Source organism: Nycticebus coucang, chromosome 14, assembly GCF_027406575.1.
Source record: "Nycticebus coucang isolate mNycCou1 chromosome 14, mNycCou1.pri, whole genome shotgun sequence".
Taxonomy (NCBI): Eukaryota; Metazoa; Chordata; class Mammalia; order Primates; family Lorisidae; genus Nycticebus; species Nycticebus coucang.
In genome coordinates, this window is record NC_069793.1 from 66,789,586 (window position 1) to 66,795,736 (window position 6,151).

Below are 6,151 nucleotides of genomic sequence, written 5' to 3' on the forward strand. Positions count from 1 at the left end.
AACAAGTATCAAATGAGATAATGTTGAGTAGTAGTAGTTGAATGAAAAGAGCACTGGGCTATGAAACTAAAAACCTGGCTTCATTTTCTGATAGTATGATATTGTGCAAGGCACTTCAACTCTGAGCCTTAATTTTTTTATTCATCTCGTGATTAGTATAAGAGTCCCCCCACCCTTTTTTTTTAATAAGTCAAAGTCTCACTTTCTTGCCCAAGGTGGAGTGCAGTGGCACAATCATAGTCATAGCAACTTCAAGCTCTTGAGGTCAAGTGATCCACTTACCTCAGCCTCAATAGTACCTGGGACTACAGGTGCCCACCACAACACCTGACTGTTTTCACTGACCAGGGTATCACTTTTGCTCAGGCTGGTCCAGAACTCCTGAGCTCAATCAATCTCCTTACCTTGGCCTCCCAGAGTGCTAGGATTACAGGCGTGGGCCACCATGCCTGGCCCCACTCTGAAGAATTTAGTTATTTTGGTTGTAAGGAACATGTTACTTTAAATGGTTTGGGATGGAAGTTTGTTGAGCATTTTATTATAAGGATATACATAATGAGGGGCCCTGAGATGCTACACAGCTCAGTTTTAGAAATAGTTTGGATTCAAAAAAGAGTATAGTTCTGGATTTTTAGAAAGCACTAGGGACCACGAAAGAGTTAGAAGGTCTGGCTGAATTCGTCAGGAATAAAGGTACTAATATCACAAAGGATAAATAGGGACTGGACATGAACAGGTAAGTCCCAAAGGATTATAATTTTCCCACATTTTCCCCCATTTCCCACAATATATGGTGCTGGGAAAAGTGAATAGCCATGTCCAGAGGCATCAAACAGGATCCCCATTTCTCTTGATACACAAAAAATAATTCATGATGGATTGAAGACTTCATGTGTAAGTCATAAAACTATAGAAGTTCTAGAAGAAAATGTAGGAAAAACTCTTTTTTTTTTTTTTTTTGGTAGAGACGGAGTCCCACTTTATGGCCCTTGGTAGAGTGCCGTGGCATCACACAGCTCACAGCAACCTCCAACTCCTGGGCCCAAGCGATTCTCTTGCCTCAGCCTCCCAAGCAGCCGGGACTACAGGCGCCCGCCACAACACCCAGCTATTTTTTGGTTGCAGTTCAGCCAGGGCCGGGTCTGAACCCTCCACCCTTGGCATATGGGGCCGGTGCCCCACCGACTGAGCCACAGGCGCCGCCCCGGAAAAACTCTTTTAGACATCAGCCTAGGCAAAGAATTTATGACTAACCCTCCAAAGGCAAATATAGCAACAACATAAACAAATAAATGGGACTTAATTAAGTTAAAACTTCTGCACAGCAAAGGAAATAATCAACAGAGTAAATAAACAACGGGGAGAAAATATTCACAAACTATGCATCCAACAAAAGACTGATTTCCAGAATCTACAAAGAACTCAAACAAATCAGCAAGAAATAAACAACCCCATCAAAAAGTGGGAAAGTAACATGAACAAAAGTTTTTCAAAAGAAGATAAACAAATGGTTAACATAGGAAAAAATGCTCAGTATCACTAATCATCAGGGAAATGCAAATTAAAACTGTAGTGAGATACCACCTTATCCTTATCAGAATGGCCATTATTAAAAAGTAAAAAAAAAAAAAAAGATGCTGGAACGAATGCAAAGAGAAAGGAATACACTGTTTGGGGGACTGAATATTAGTATAACCTCTACAGAAAACAGAACCGAAATTCTTTTTTTTTTTTTTTGCAGTTTTTGGCCGGGGCTAGGTTTGAACCTGCCACCTCTGGCATATGGGGCTGGCACCCTACTCCTTTGAGCCACAGGCGCTGCCCAAGAATGGAAAGTCTTCAAAGAAATAAATGCAGATCTACCATTCAATTCAGCAATCCCATTTCTGGGTACTTACCCAAAGTAAATGAAGTCATTTTATCAAAAAGATACCTGCACTCGAATGTTTATTGCAGGCTGGGTGCCTATAGCTCAAGTGGCTAAGGCACCAGCCATATATACCACAGCTGGTGGGTTCGAATCTGGCCCAGGCCTGACAAACAATGACAACTACAACCAAAAAAATAGCCAGGTGTTGTGGCAGGCACCTGTAGTCCCAGCTACTTGGGAGTCTGAGGCAAGAGAATCGCTTAAGCCCGGGATTTGGAGGTTGCTGTGAGCTGTGATGGCACAGCACTCTACCCAGGGTGATAACTTGAGGTCTCTGCCTCAAAAAAAAAAAAAAAAAAGTTTATTGCAGCACAATTCCCAATTGCAAAGATGTGTAATCAGCTTTAGTGCCCTCCTTCAACTCATGAGAGGATAAAGAAACTGTAGTGTGTGTGTGTGTATAAATATAAAATAGAGTATTACTTGGCCATAAAAAGAAATGAAATACTGCCATTTGCAGCAACATGGAGGGAGACTACTACCCTAAATGAAGTATCTGAGGAATGGAAAACCAAACACTGTAAGTTCTCATTAATAAGTGGGAGTTAATAGATGGTACACATGAGCACAAAACAATATAAAGAGCATGAGAAACCAAGAAGGGAGGAGGACAATAAGGTGAGTGTGGGATAAAAACTTATCTGTCGGGTACAATGAGCATTATTCTGGTGATGGGCATATCAAAAGCTCTGACTTAAGCATTATACAAGAGATCCATGTAACAAAAACAATTATACCCCCCTTAATATTGACTCTTTTGAAAAAAGAGTCCTTTAGAATTATTCATTAAAAAATAAAGGATAAGGGAAATGGTCACCCACACTAGCAATAAAACCTGAAAATAGTCTGGGTATGATGATTCACTCTTATTATCATAGCACTTTGGGAGGCTGAGGAAGGAGGATTTCTTCAGGCCAGGAGATCAACACCAGCCTGGGCAATATATTGAGAACCCCATCTCTATAAAAATTTAAAAATTAGCCATCTGTTGGCGCAGCACCTGTAGCTCAGTGGTTTGGGCGCTGGTCACATACACAGAGGTAGGCAGGTTTGAACTTGACTTGGACCTACTAAATAACAGTGACAACAATAACAAAAAAAATAGCTGGGCATTGTGACGGGCACTTGTAGTCCCAGTTACTTGGTAGGCTGAGACAAGAGAATCACTTAAGCCCAAGAGTTTGAGATTGCTGTGAGCTGTGACACCATGCCACTCTACTGAGGGCGACATAGTGAGACTCTGTCTCAAAAAAATACAAATAAAAATTAGCCATCTGTGGTGGCATGCACCTGTATTTCTAGCTACTCAGGAGGCTGAGACAGGAGGACCGCTTGAGACCAGGAGGTCCAGGTTGCAGTGAGCTTGATTGTATACTCCAGCCTGGGTGACAAAGCAAGATTCTGTTTCTAAAAACAAAAAACAAAAACACAAACAAACAAAACAAAAAGAGAGAAGACAGAGAGAGAAGAAAAAGAGAAAAAAATAAAACAAAAAAATACACTTTGGGGCAGGGGCAGTGGCTCAAGTCTATAATCCCAGCACTTGGGAGAACAAGAGGGATGGATTGCCTGACCTCATGGGTTTGAGACCAGCCTGAGGCAGAGAGAATCACTTAAGCCCAGGAGTGTGAGGTTGTTGTGAGCTATGATACCATAGCACTCTACCAAGGGGTGACAAAGTGAGACACTGTCTTAAAAAAGAAATACTCTTTGTACAGCTGAGCATGGTGGCTCACGCCTATAATCCTAGTACTCTGGGAGGCCAAGGTGAGTGGATTGCCTGAGCTGGGGAGTTCTAGAACAGTCTGAGCAAGAATGAGACCCCATCTCTAAAAAAGAGCCAGGCCTTGTGGTGGGAACCTGTAGTCCCAGCTACGTGGGAGGCTGAAGCAAGAGGATCACTTGTAACCAAGAGTCTGAGATTGCTGTGCCCTATGATGCCAAGGCACTCTGCTGAGGGCAACAAAGTGAGACTGTTGCAAATATATATATATATATATATATATATATATATATATATATACACACTTTTTTTGTTTTTGTTTTTTGGAGACAGAGTCTCACTTGTTGCCCTCAGTAGAGTGCCTTGGTGTCATAGCTCATACCAACCTCAAACTCTTTGGCACAAGTGATTCTCTTGCCTGAGCCTCACAAGTATCTGGGGCTACAGGCATTGGTGCCACCACAGTGCCCGACTATTTTTAGAGACAAGGTCTCGCTCTGGATTAGGCTGGTCTCGAACCTGTGAGCTCAGGGAATCCTCTGGCCTGGGCCTCCCAGAGTTCTAGATTACAGGCGTGAGCCACTGCACCTGACCAAAAATACACTTTTAAACTACCAAATTTGCAAATTCTTTACAAATTTTTCTGATGTACAATTTTTTTTTGAGACAAAGTCTCATTTTGTCACTCTCAGTAGAGTGCCATGGTGTCATAAAACATAGCAACCTCAAACTCTTGGTCACAATTGATCCTCTTGTCTCAGCCTCCCAAGTAGCTGGGCACTACAGGTGCTGGTCACAACACCCAGCTATTTTTTAGAGATGGGGTCTCACTCTTGGTCAGACTGTTCTACAACTCCCCAGCTCAGGCAATCCACCTGTCCGGCCTTCCAGAGTGCTAGGATTACAGGGATGAGCCACCGTGCCTGGCCTGATGTACAATTTTTTACTTAGCAAATGTGGAAAGTTGTCAAATACGTTAATATTCACTACATATGAAGGTGTGATAAAACAGGAAATACAGTGAAATTAAAATGTAGCATTATGACAAAATATATCAAAAGTCTCAAAATGACTCCATCTGAACTAATGCAGTTTCTTATGATTGCTATAAGAAGAAAGTATTCTTTAGGCGCCGACCAAATGCAGTGAGGGTGGCAGGTTCGAACCCAGCTAAACATCAATGACAACTACAATAAAAAAATAGCCAAGCATTGTGGCGGGCACCTGTAGTCCCAGCTACTTGGGAGGCTGAGGCAAGAGAATCGCTTAAGCCCCAAAGAGTTTGAGGTTGCTGTGAGCTGTGACGCCACAGCAGTCTACCCAGGGGCAACATAGTGGAAAAAAAAGAAGAAAGTATTTTTTAATATTAAATTTTAGGGGTGGCGCCTCTGGCTCAGTGAGCAGGGCGCCGGCCCCATATGCTGAGGGTGGCGGGTTCAAACCCAACCCCGGCCAAACTGCAACAAAAAAATGGCCGGGCGTTGTGGTGGGCGCCTGTAGTCCCAGCTGCTCGGGAGGCTGAGGCAGGAGAATTGCCTAAGCCCAGGAGTTGGAGGTTGCTGTGAGCTGTGTGACGCCATGGCACTCTACCGAGGGCAATAAAGTGAAACTCTGTCTCTATAAATAAATAAATAAATAAATAAATTTTAGTACAAGCTGTAATATCAAAAGAAAAAAGTTAGGGTCCAATGACACATCTTTGTAATACAATATTTTATAACCACAAAATGGTATTTGCAAGGAGTTTTTAATAAACTAGGGAATAGCTTATGTAATAAAGTACCAGGAACAAAATTGCCCTTAAAACTATATGCAGACTATGTTAAAACTATTTTTTTTTTCAAATGCATGGAAAAGAGAGAAATACAGTGAAATGTTAACCTACTGGCTACCTTTGAGTGAGGTAGGGTTCTTTTTTTAACTTTTATGTATTCTTCAAAAATAGTTAAGTATGCCCCAATCTTTTTTCGAAGAAAAGGGTCTTAATGGCTAAGATAGGAATGCATAGTCTATCATGATAGTCATCTCTATTTTGATCAAAAACCTTGGAGCCAAAGGTCTCAATATTCTACAGCAAGCTTAGTGTTCATCCACAAGTATTTGCTGATGCCTAGAATGTTTAGATGCTAACGAGAGGCTAGGAGAAACATTAAGTTGAATCAAAGAACAATCCTAAAATAATGAAGCATGGTCTGGTGGTCTGACAAAACATATCCTCAAATAACTATAAAACAAATTATAAAGTCTATCATAGAGGTATAGGAAAAAGTGTTGAACAGAGTTAATCAAAGTGGTAGGAGCAATGGCTATGTGAATAGGAATGGTTAGAATGGTAAATTAGAGATAGATCATAAGAGCTCTGAATGCCAGGGTAAGGAGTGTGTTGTTAAATTGGAAGGCTATAATTAGCTTTTGACAGGTGTTTGTTTTGTTTTTTATTTTATCTTATTTTATTTTTTTGAAACAGACTCTCACTTTGTTGCCCTTGGCACTGTGCT